This window comes from Micromys minutus (genome assembly GCF_963924665.1).
Source record: "Micromys minutus genome assembly, chromosome: 4".
NCBI classification, from domain to species: Eukaryota; Metazoa; Chordata; class Mammalia; order Rodentia; family Muridae; genus Micromys; species Micromys minutus.
This window is the reverse complement of record NC_137973.1, coordinates 9,785,377-9,798,782: the sequence shown is the minus strand read 5'-3', so window position 1 is coordinate 9,798,782 and position 13,406 is coordinate 9,785,377.

Here is a 13,406-nt window from a genome sequence, read left to right as displayed (position 1 = left end):
CAATAAAAAAAAAAACAAAAAAGAGACAATCCTGGAGTTGGAAAACCAAAAAAAAAAAAAAAAAAAAAAAAAAAAAAGGAAATCAGGAGTCACAGATGCAAGTATTGCCAATAGACTATAAGAGATGTAAGAGACGATCTCAGCGGTCAAAGACAACATAGAAAACATAGGCATAACAGTTGGAGAAGACTGAAAAAGCAAAAAGTTCCTAACCCAAAATATCGAGGACATCCAGGACACAATGAGAAGACCAAACCTAATGATGACACATATATATAAGAGCAATGAGTATCAACTAAAAGGCACAGTAAATCTATTCACCAAAATCATAGAAGAAAACTTCCCTGCCCTTAAGAACAAGATGACCATAAACATACAGGAAGCCCAAAGAACTGCAAATACCAGAAAAGAAAGTCCTCTTAACACATAATAATTGAAACAGGGAATATTTGAAACAAAGATGAATCCTAAAAGCTATAAGGAGAAAAGGAAAAGTAACATATAAAAGAAAACCAATCAGAATTACACCAGACTTCTCAACAGAGATTATGAAACCTAGAAGATCCTTGACAGATTTCATAGAGACCCTAAGAAAACACAAATGCCTGGCAGGGTTACTCTATCCAGCAAAACCCTCAATAACCGTAAAATAAGAAACCAAGATATTCCAGAACAAAACCAAATTTACACAATATCTGTCCACAAATTTACACAATATCTGTCCACAAACCCAGCCCTACAAAGGATGATAAATGGAAAAATACAACCCAAGAAAAAAACTACACCCAAGGGTAAAAAAATAAAAAGTAAAACACACAAATATAAGTCGACCTATAACAAAAAATAACAGGAAATAACAATCAATGTTTCCTAACTACTCTTAACGTCAATGAACTCAATTCCTCAATAAAGAGATATAGACTATCAGACTGGATACATAAACTGGAATCGGCATTTTGCTGCCTACAGGAAACTCATCTCAGAGAAAAAGACAGACACTACCTTGGATTAAAAGGCTGGGAAAAAACCTTCCAAGCAAATGGTCAGAGAAAACATGTTATAGTAGCTATTCTCATATCAAATAAAATAGATTTTTAACCAAAGGGTATCAAAAAAGATAAGGAAAGACACTTTTTACTCACCACAGGGAAAATCTATGAAGATGAACTTTCAATCTTGAACATCTATGTTCCAAATACAAGGGCATTCATATTTATAAGAGAAATCCTAATAATGATCAGAGCATATATTTATTATACCACACACAATAGTTGTGGGAGACTTCAAAACCCCACTCTCATCAATGGACAAATCATAGAGACAGAAACTGAACTGAGAAAAAGCAAACTAGCAGAGGATATGAACCAACTGGAATTAACAGACATCTATAGGACATTTCATCCAAAAACAAAAGAATATACTTTCTTCTCAGCACCTCATGGTACTTTCTCCAAAACTGACCATATAGTCAGTCAATAAACAGGCCTCAACAGATACAAGGATTGAAATAATCCCATGCAACTTATCAGATCAGAATGGAATAAGCCTGGACATTAAAAACAGCAACAACAAAAACAAAACAAAAGCCCACATACACATGGAAACCAAACAATTTTCTGCTCAATGATAGCTTGGTCAAAAAAGAAATAGAGAAAAAAGTCAATGAACTTTTAGAAGTTAACTAAAATGACATTAATACATACCCAAACATATAGAATGCAAGGAAAGCAGTACTGAGAGGAAAACTCATAGCTCTGAGTGAGTGCCTTCAAAAAGAATCTGGAGAGAGCATACACTAGCACCTTGACAGCACACCTGTAAGCTCTAGAACAAAATAGAGTAGATACACCCAAGAGAAACAGATGGCAGAGAATAATCAAACTCAGAGCAGAAATCAACTAAATAGAGACAAAAAGAACTATACAAAGAATCAACAAAAAACAGAGCTTTTTTTTTTTTTTTTTTTTTTTTTTTTTTGAGAAAATCAACAAGGTTGATAAGCCCTTAGCGAGACTAACTAGAGGGAAACAAAAGAATATCCAAATTAACAAAATCAGAAATGAAAGGGGAGATATAACAACAGAAACTGAGAAAATTAAAGAAATAATCAGATCCTATTACAAAACACTATACTCAACAAAACTGGAATATTTGGAGAAAATTAATAAATTTCTAGACAAATATCAGATACCAATGTTAAATGAGGATCACATAAAGTATCTAAATAGTCTCATAACACCTAAAGAAATAGAAGCAGTCATCAAAAGCCTCCCAACCAAGAAATAAATAAAATAAAAAATTCCAGGACCAGATGGGTTTAGTGGAGGGAGAATTCTATCAGACTTTTATAGAAGATCAAATAACTATACTCTTAAAACAATTCCACAAAATACATACAGTAAAAACACTATCCAACTTCTTCTTTGAAGCACAATTTCACTCATACCTAAACCACATAAGGACACTACAAAGAAAGAAAAATTCAGACCAATTTTTATCATGAACATAATGCAAAAGTTCTCAGTACAATTCTTGCATATTAAATCCAAGAACACATCAAAACAATCATCTCACATGAACAAATCAGCTTTATACCAGGGATTTAAGGATGGTTCAACATAAACAAAAACATGTATCAAAGTAATCAACCATATAAACAAACTCAAGGAAAAAAAACCACATGATCCTCTCACTAGATACTGAGAAATTAATCTACTAAATTCAACACTCCTTCATCATAAAAGTCTTGGAAATATCAGGAATACAAGGCCCATATTTAAACATAGTCAAAGCAATATACAGAAAACAAATAGCCAAAACCAAACTAAATGGAGAGAAACTTTAAGCAATCTAAATAAATTCAGGGATTAGAAAGGCTGCCCACTGTCCCCCTACCCACCCAATATAGTACTGGAAGTACTGGACAGAGCAATCAGACAACAACAAAATCAGAGGGATTCACATTGGAAAGGAAGAAGTCAAAATCACTATTAACAGATGATATGAATAGTATACTTAAGTGGCCCCAAAAATTCCACCAGAGAACTTTTACAAAGAATAAAGAATTTCAGCAAAGTGGCTGCCTATAAAATTAATTCAAACAAATCAGAAGCCTTCCTCTACTCAAAGAATAAACAGGATGATAAAAAATTAAGGAATCAATACCCTTCATAAAAGTCACAAAGACTATAAAATACATTGGGGTATCCCTAACCAAGCAAGTGAAGGATCAGTATGACAAAAACTTCAAGATTCTGAGGAAAAAAAATGAGAGAGATCTCAGAGGATAGAAAGATCACCCATGCTCCTGTATCAGAATAAACATTAAAAAAATGGTCATTTTGCCAAAAGTAATCAACAGATTTAGTGCAAATCCAATCAAAATTCCAACACAATTTTTCATAGAATTGGAAAAAGCAATTGGCATATTAATCTGGAATAACAACAAACCCAGAATAGTAAAATCTATTCTCAAGAATGAAAACACTATTGGGGAATCACCATTTCTGATCTCAAGCTATATTACAAAGCAATTGTTTTAAAAACTGCATAGTATTGGTACAGAGATAGGCAGGTAGATCAATGGAACAGAATTGAGGTCCCAGAAATGAACACACACACAAATGTCACTTGATCTTTCACAAAGGAGCTAAAAATATTCCGTAGAAAAAGGACAGCCTCTTCAAGAAATGATGTTTGTTCAACTGGCAATCAGCATGCAGAAGAATGCAAATCAAGCCTTTCCTATTCCCTTGTACAAAGCTCAAGTCCCCAATACAAAGATATAGGCTATCAGACTGGATACGTAAACAAAACCCAGCATTTTTCTGGATACAGGAAACATCTCAGAGAAAAAGACAGACACTATCTCAGAGTAAAAGGTTGGGAAAAAACCTTCCAAGCAAACTGCCCCAGGAAGCAAGCTTGAATGGCCATTCTAATACCGAATAAAGTATATTTTCAACCAAAAGTTATCAAAAAAAGATAAGGAAGGACACTTTTTACTCATTACAGGGGAAATTTGTCAGGAGGAACTCTTTCAATCCTTAACATATATAGTCCAAATACAAAAGCACCCATATTCAGAAAAGAAACCCTACTAAAACTCAAAAAATACATGCACCCCACACAATAATAGTGGAAGACCTCAACACCCAATTCTCACCAATGGACAAATCATGGAAAAAGAAACAGAACAAGGACACAGTAAAACTAGCAGGGTTATGAAATAATTGGAATTAATAGATATATACAGAACATATCATCATAAAACAAAAGAATACACCTAATTCTCAGCACCTCAAGGAACCTTCTCCAAAATTGACGATATAATTGCTCACAAGACAAGCTTCAATTGATATAAGAATATTGAAATATTCCCATGCATCCTTTAAGATCAGCATGGCTAACACTAGTCTTTAATAACAAAAAAGCAACAAAAAGCCCATATATAAATTGACACTAAACAAAGCTCTATTAAATGATAGCTGGGTCAAAGAAAAAAAAAGAAAGAAATTAAGGATTCCCTAGGATTTAATGATAATGAAAACATTTAAGACCAATCTCACTTATGAACTTTGATGCAAAAATACACATCAAAATCCTTACAAACAGAATATAAGAACATATCAAAACAATCATTCACCATGATCAAGTAGGCTAAATCTCTGGGATACAGGGATGGTTTAATATATGGAAATACATCAGTGTACTCCACCATATAAACAAACTCAAAGTAAAACAACCACAAGGTCATCTCACTAAATCCTGACAAAGCATTTGACAAAATTCAACACCCCTTAATATTACAAGTCTTGGAAAAACAGGAATCCAAGGCTTATATGTAAACTTAGAGCAATATACAGCAAACTAAGAGCCAACACAAATTTAATGTTGGGAAACATGAAGCAATCCTACTAAAATCAGGGACTAGACAAGGCTGCCCAATCTCCCCCTACCTATTCAACATAGAAATTAGGGAAAAGATAGCCTTCACAATAGCCACAAACAATATGAAATACCTTGGTGTGACTCTAACTAAGCAAGTGACGGACCTGAATGACAAGAACTTCAAACCTCTAAAGAAGGAAATCAAGGAAGATCTCAGAAAAGGGAAAGATCTCCATGCTCATGGATTGGAAGGATCAACATTGTAAAAATAGTCATTTTACCAAAAGCAAACTACAGATTCAATTCAATCCCTATCAAAATTCTAATCCAATGCTTCATAGAGTTGGAAAGAGGAATGTGCAACTTCATCTGGAATAACAAAAGACCTAGAATAGTGAAATCCATCCTCAACAACAAGGAAACATTTGCAGGAATCACTATCCCTGACCTCAAGATATATTACAAGGCAATTGTGTTAAAAACTGCATAGTACTGGTACAGAGATACGCACATGGATAAATGGAATAGAATAGATCCAGAAATGAGCCCTCACAAATATTGTCCCTTGATTTTTATCTAAGGAGCTATAACGTTCAATGAAAAAAGGACAGCCTATTCAACAAATGTTGTTGGTCCAACTGGTACTTAGCATGCAGAAGAATAAAAATAGACCCTTTCTTATCTCCTTGTACAAACAAAGTGCAAATGGATTAAAAATCTCCACATTAAACCAGGTACACTGAAACTATTATATGAGAAAGTAGGGAAACCTTATAACACATAGGCATAGGAGAAAATTTCCTGAACAGAACAACAATGGTTCATGTTCTAAGGTCAAATATCAACAAATGATACTTAATGAGATTACAAAGTTTCTCTAAGGCTTAAGGCACTGTCAAGAAAACAAAATGGAAGCCAACTGAGTGTGAAAAGGTCTTTTCCAACCTCACATCAAATAGAGACCTAATATTCAATGTATACAAAGAACTCAAGAAGCTAGACACCAGAGAATCAAACAACCCTATAAAAATGGGGTAGAGACCTAAACAAAAAGTTCTCAATTAAGGAATATCGAATGGCTGAGAAATATCTACGGAAGTGCTGAATATCCTTAGCCATTAGGGAAAAGCAAATTAAAAAAAAAAAAAAAAAAAAAAAAAAACAACCCTGAGATTCCACATTACACCCATCAGATTGGGCAAGATTCAAAACTCAGATGACAACAGATGCTGGTGAGGATGTGGAGAAAGAGGGACACTTCTCCACTATTGGTGGGGTTTTAAACTGATACAACCACTCTGGAAATCAGTGTGGCGGTTCCTCAGAAAATTCGATATAGTACTACCGGAAAACCCAGTTTTTCCACTTCTGGGCATATACTCCTGAGAAGCTCCAATATACAACAAAGACACATGCACCACAATTTTAATAGCAGCCATATTTATAATAGCCAGAAGCTGGAAAGAACCCAGATGTTCTTCAGTATATGAATGGATACAAAAATTGTGGTATAATTCTACAATGAAGTACTACTCAGCTATCAGAAACAAAGACTTTATGAAATTCTTAAGAAAATAGATGCCTCTAGAGAATAACATCCTGAGTGAGATAACGCAAACACAAAAATTAGACATAATATGCATTCACTCATAATTGGATTCTAACACCAGAATGCTCTGAACACCCCAAATAGCAATGTCAGAATTTTGCTAAAGAGCAGATAATGTTACCCCTTTTCCAGTTGCAACCTCCCTCTTTGCATTAATTGTGGGGCGCCGCCCGCACATTCTCCATTACAAGATGGCGCTGATATCCGGCTGGAGTTAGCAGTAAACAAGCCATGTGCGTACGTGCTGGGTAACTTTCCACTTCTTGAGCTCTGCCTCTTCCGTGGCGTCATAGGGCCTGATGAGTTTCAACCAATCAGGGGGCTCTGTGTCCAAGGCAAGGACTGATCCCTTTATAAGGGGACAGGCTAGATAGTTCCGCCCCCTCTCGTTGGTCCCTCTCGGTGTTCTCGTTCGTGGTCTGGTTCGTGGGCTCGTCCCTCTTGTTTGTCTTGTTCGTCTTTTGGTCTTCTCCGTCTTCTTCGTCTTTTCGTCACGTGGAGCAAGTACTGGTTCTCGAGAGCAATAAAGTTTACCGCAGAAGGATTCTATTTCATGTGTCGCGTCGTTTTTGCAGGCGAGACGGTTGCGCGGGACAATTAATATACCTCTACTGCTTATAATTATTTCAATACACTTAAGAAACGATTATCTGGTCTTTTTTAAATTAGTATCATCCTATATGTCTCCGAAAACCTTTATCTACAATCACTACTAACAGGTGTTAAAATAATACCATGTTGTTCCACTGATAAAACACCGAAGTGCTTCTATTATAATGTGATTCTTATATATTTAAGGATTTAGAGCTTGAGAAGCCTTTACCATATATTGGAACACACCAATTTTATAGCCCTCATTCATCTAAAGTTTGAATAAATATTAACGTCAAACATGCAATACTGCCACAATGTATTTTTGTAAGTAGCTACAGTTAACAATTACTGAGATGGCAAATATCTTATGCAGACACATATTCAGTGAAAATATCTAGTCAGTTAAATCACTTAAATGCTTTAAATGCTCTTCAAGTATCCATGTGCGTACACTGTAAAGGCAGTATGCAAGCTCAGAGCAGCTGAATTGTTCTTATTAAGTTTTTCACGTTAGTCTTTGAAATTGGTTTCTTTTTCAAAGGAGAAATTTGGAGCACTCTTAGAGAAAATCTATTCCTTAGAGACATTTCATAATGAATAACTTGTCTTTTCGTCAAAATGCTTGTACTATTTTGAGAAATGAATAAACAGTAGGATGGCTGCCACAATGTGCTTTGTTATCGTCTCTGAAAGGCAGCTTCCTGTGTTCTGAGAATTGATTTTTTTATAGTAGTGCTTCTTTAACTGTAGGACTTAGTTGACTTTTTTTCTTACTTCTCTTTGAAACCCGGTGCTTAATTACATTTGGTAGCAAAATATACAATACAAGTACACTGTGATATTTTTAACTCTCCATTTACTATTTTAACTGAGAAATATAGTGCTAGTGAGAAATATGTACTACATTTATTTTAATGATTTATTTATTTTTCTTTATGTTTGTGTGTGAAAGGGTGCTTGCCACTTTATGTGAATGTGCTCCCACAGTTTAGAGAAGAATTAGAGCTTTCCTGGGGCCAGAACCATAGGTTCAATGAGAACCTTCCTACATTCCAACATGGGTTCTAAGAAACAATGTCAGGTCCTCCAAGGAAAGAGAAACTACTCCTGACCATTGTGTCACCTCCATTGAATATTTTTTGATAAAATATCAAAAGTATATGAGTCTTTATTTTTACTACTACTGCTGCGGTTGCTACACACACACACACAGACAAACACAGGCTCGCACACACATACATGTCCACATACAGCCTCATACTGCGATCAAATGAGGAGACTTAAATATATTAGACATAATGTCTACCAATAAGAATTAATGAGTGGCTATACATAATTACTTAATGAAATATACATCATTAATTATTAACCTAAGCACATATAGAAATTCCTTTAATGTTTTCATACTTTTACCAGGATCTCTTTCCCTGAAGATTAAATGATGCAATCATTTTTATATTATTTTACAAGCAGATTAATGTTAGAAATGATTGAGACATTTCATTGGAAAGCATTAATCAGGACTCTGTGATAAATGTAGATTATAAAAAATACTGACTAACTTACTCTCTGAGTTAACATAGGTATATAATATAGGCCCAGGGAATTTCAAGTATTCTGGTTCTATTCATGGGGACCTTTCAATTTGTTTGTTGGAGTACATGATTTTTATTTATGATCACAGTATTCTATCCTCTATTAAAATATTCTCAATGATTGCATATTAAAATTTATACATGTTAATGTATAAAAAGTGTTTATGGGTGGTGGTATGGAATAGTTCTCCTAAACACCATTGCCTACTTACTCAGGGTTTCTATTCCTGCACAAATATCATAACCAAGAAGCAACTTTGGGGGGAAAGAGCTTATTCATATTACACTTCCAAATTGCTATTTATCACTAAAGAAAGTTAGGACCGGAAATCAAGAATATGAATAATATTATTTAAATTAGCAGAAGCTGGTTTAAAGGCAATGAACGGATGTTACTTATTTACTGGCTTGATTTCTCTGGCTTCCTTTACTTGCTTTCTTATAGAATCTAGGAGTACTAGCCAAGAAATGGCATTCGTAGTTTCACTGAGTGATATAATAATAATATTACTCAGCTGTGAACTCAACAAACTGTAACTACTGACTAGCATGGCATGCCCATATTGATGCAACAGTTAAATAAATGATATGGAATTAATGAAACACTTTGGGTTTATAGCACAACCCAAAAACTAGAAATCATTGCTGGTACTTAATTATGACAAAACTCATTTCTGGCTATGCCATATGCCCTCCATTGAGATTTAGTATAATTATTCTGCTAAACTGGTATAGCAATATATTGACCTCTAAGTTACTGTTTCTATATTATTGATTAATGTGCTTCTAAAACCTTATTGAATAACCCCCTTTGTAACAGTGATGACCTTCTTGGTTGTCAAGTTGACTACACCTAGAATTTACTAAACCCCAGATATGTGGGTATACCAGCAAGGGACTTTTCTTGATTTCCATATTTTTCTATTTGAGGTAGGAAGATGCTCCTCTATCTAGGCCACATCGTTTTGTTATAGCCTATAGACAGGGTATTGAAGAAGGAAGCTTTTGCTCTTTGCTTGTTCACCTTCATTCTGTCTGGAAAGTTTATTTGCTTATTAGTATTTGAACCTACATGTTTAGGAATTTGATATATATATATATATATATATATACATATATATATATATATATATATATCATTTAAGACATATAGCATGCATGTGTGTGTATGTGTATTTGTGTATGTTCCAGTTTTGTTTCTTTAGAGAATATTGACTAATACAGACTTAAATAATAATTACTTCAGATTACAGATGTGATTCACAACTAGCCAATACACACAGATATGAACTTGAGAGCTCTTAACTTTATATGGAACACTTATATTCCACTCTTAGTGTCAAAGTTCAAGGATCATTTTAGAAGGACAGAAAGGGTGTAAAATTGTGGGCAACAAATAAAATGGAGAGAAACCAAAATGCCATTACACATGTGAACTCACAGATAACAGGGCAGCATGAACACTCTCAGCACAATATTAAACCATCCAAAATGTCACCATGGTTGTTGGTGGGAATTTAAAAGTATTTGTAATAAAATATCATATTTTTAAAATAAAAATGTCATAGGTACGTTTCTATTGTTTTGAAGAGAGAGCATGACCAAGCATTACTTACAATGCAGTAAAAAATTTTGTGAAAGAAAATGGTACAATTCAAATGATCTAAAAAGGAGTGAAGAGGAACTTCTTGTAGAGGAGGGGATGTAGAGAGAACAAAAGAAGGTAGGAGAAAAGTAAGATTTAAGAGCAGTATGCAAGATATATAATAATGTGACAAAGAGTCCTTCTCAATAAAGAAGGAGGAAAATAAGGAAAAGAGTGTATAAAAAAAGTGGTTCAGTTTATAGTTGTGTTGATTTTCTTAATTGATTTTTGTTAATAATACCTTAATCTGGGGTAGGGAGACGTTGCACAATGCATTGCATTATATATACCTATCACTGATTTAATATTCCAATGTAGATAGACACTATTAAATAAGCAGTAATTCCTTGAAAGGAGTACCTGTACCAAGTCTTAGGAAATAATGCTTGTAATAAACTTAACTGTGTGACATCAGTAGGTAAAATACATAATGTTACATAGTGTAATATGATATGATGTGATTAAATTATAGTTCCTGCTGTTAAAAAAAAACTCAATATTATCATTATGAATTTTGTAAACAAATGGATGGAACTAGTAATATTCTGAGTGAGGTGATCCAAACCCAAAAGGGCATGCATGGTACTTATTCACTGATAAGTGTATATTAGCTACAGAGTGCAGAATACCCATGCATGTTATACACTACAGATGCTAAGAAGTTTAAACAAGGTGTGAAAAAAGTATGGCCAAATGAAGATCTTTAAATTCCATTAGAAAGTCTAACAAAATAATCACAGAAGACAGAGAGATAGACAAAGGATCTGGATAGAAGAAAGGAGGAAGGGAAAGAAAAGGAGGGCAGGATCAGGTATGAGGTAACTGGAAAGAAGCATGGGGGGGCCAGGAGAATGAATAACAATAGGCAGCTTCTATAGTTGGGGGGAGGACCCTCCAGAAGGTACCAGAACCTGGGTTGTAAGAGACTCCCAGGTCTCAATGTGGGTGACCTTAACTAAAAGACCAAACAGTGGGAAGGGAAACTTAAGAGATCATATTCAGTAGATAGACAGGGCTCCAGTGGAGGGGTGGGTTTATCAACCCACTGTCAAAATTTCTGACCCAGAATTGTTCCTGTCTCAAAGAACTGCAGGGACAAAAATGGAGACAAGATTTAAGGAAAGGCTGTCTAGTGCCCGCCCCAACTTGGGGTCCATCTCATTAGAAGGGGTGAGGACATCAAGGGGTGACACCAGCACTGATGCTTTTATGTACTTATAGACAGGAGCCTAGCATGGCTCTCCTCTGAGATGCTCTACTAGTAATTGACTGAGATAGCTGCAAATACTTAGAGCCAACCATTAGCCTGAGTTGGGGACTGCTATTAAAGAATTAGGGAGAGGATTGATGGAGCTGAATTAGGTGGCAACCATATAGGAAGAACAAAAGACTCAACTAACCAGAACCATGAGAGCTCAGAGTCTAAGCCCCAAACCAAGAACATAGGTGGGCTGTCTTGGGTTTCTTGGAACATATGTAGCAGAGGACTGCCTTATCTGGCATTGGTAGAAAAGAATACAGCTAATTCTATAGAAATTTGATGACCCATGGAAGGGGGATGTCTGGGGAGGAGGGAGAGGGAGAGCATCCTATCAGCTGCATAGTGCCTGCAGACAAAATGTCATCATTGCTTCCAAATCTGCCTGACACTTCATTTGCACTTGCGAGAAACACATTTACACTCAAAAGTAAAGATTGGCTAAGAAACATCAACAGAGTTATTTGAGGTTATATAGCAGCAAGACATACAGATCTAGTCGTTCTGCACTGCCAGTTACAACAGTTTGAATCCAGTGTTTGGAGACATATAGTGTTCTGGCTTATACAGTGTTGTGTCTTCTTATACAATTTCCAACAGCATATCTTTGTGAAACAGATTTCTACATTATTGGTTACCAAGTTTAAACACAGAAGTAGACTTGTTGTGGAAGATGATCTTTGTTTAATTCTTGCAAAGACTGCCTCAAGAATGTCTGATCTGGTAAGAAAGAAGCAATTTCAACCTTAATACTGAGTTTGACACTTTGTGCATACTTTTAGTAAACATACAGTGCAGTTTACTTTTATTATATTAAAACTTTTATTCATGATGCAACATGCTTCTTTACTAAATTTTATTTATTTTTAATTATAAAATATATTTCACAATATTTTTTTAAATGTCAGGAACTGAAGGCAGGAACTGAAGCAAAGACCACAGAGGAACACTACTTGCAGGCAACCCTATATGGATTGCTCATCCTGCTTTCTTAAACGACATCGTAACACCTAGTAAAGTTGACACCATTCATAGTGGTCTGTTTCACGCATTAATCATAAACCATAAAAATACTCCATAGAATTGTGTATGGATTGACTCTATGAAATGACATTTATAAGGTGACATGACTACAGTTTCTGTCAAAGTAACAAAAAAAAAAAAATTACCAGGCAGCATATTAACTTACTACAGATAAATGTTACACTTTAATAAGATTCTCATTAAAAATTCAACAGTAAAACAATACCTTGCAAGAATTCTCTTATAAAAATGATTTTACAAAGTCAACTCTTTTCTAAAGAAGACTTCAAACATTGAATTTGATAAATAATACAATTTCATGCCAAATTAAAATTTACACAGATAACTTGGTATTTAAATGTAATATGTGCAAATTAAGCAAATGCTATATTTAGACATAGAGATTTGAGTTAGTTATGATATAACTAGAATAAGTAAAATATATATTTATATATTTTAAATAAGTCCTATATAAATGCAATTACTAGGCAGAAATGGAACTTAAAATATGATCATTCGGGTAAAATATTTATTGATTCTTTCAATGTAATTAAAATATTATTATTTTATGTATAGAAGTCAACCAGAGAAGTTAAATAAAACTGAAAATTTAAAGCACAACCTTCACTGCACAATACTAACCACTTATAAGCCATGAACTCTATTTAATAATTACTTTCTGTAATTTCTTTTGTTCTTATATTGTCATAATGTTGGAGGTGACAGCTGATGGTTTTCTTTTATGTTTTGTTTATCTTGAGACAAAGTGTTATGATGGCAGGATGACCACAA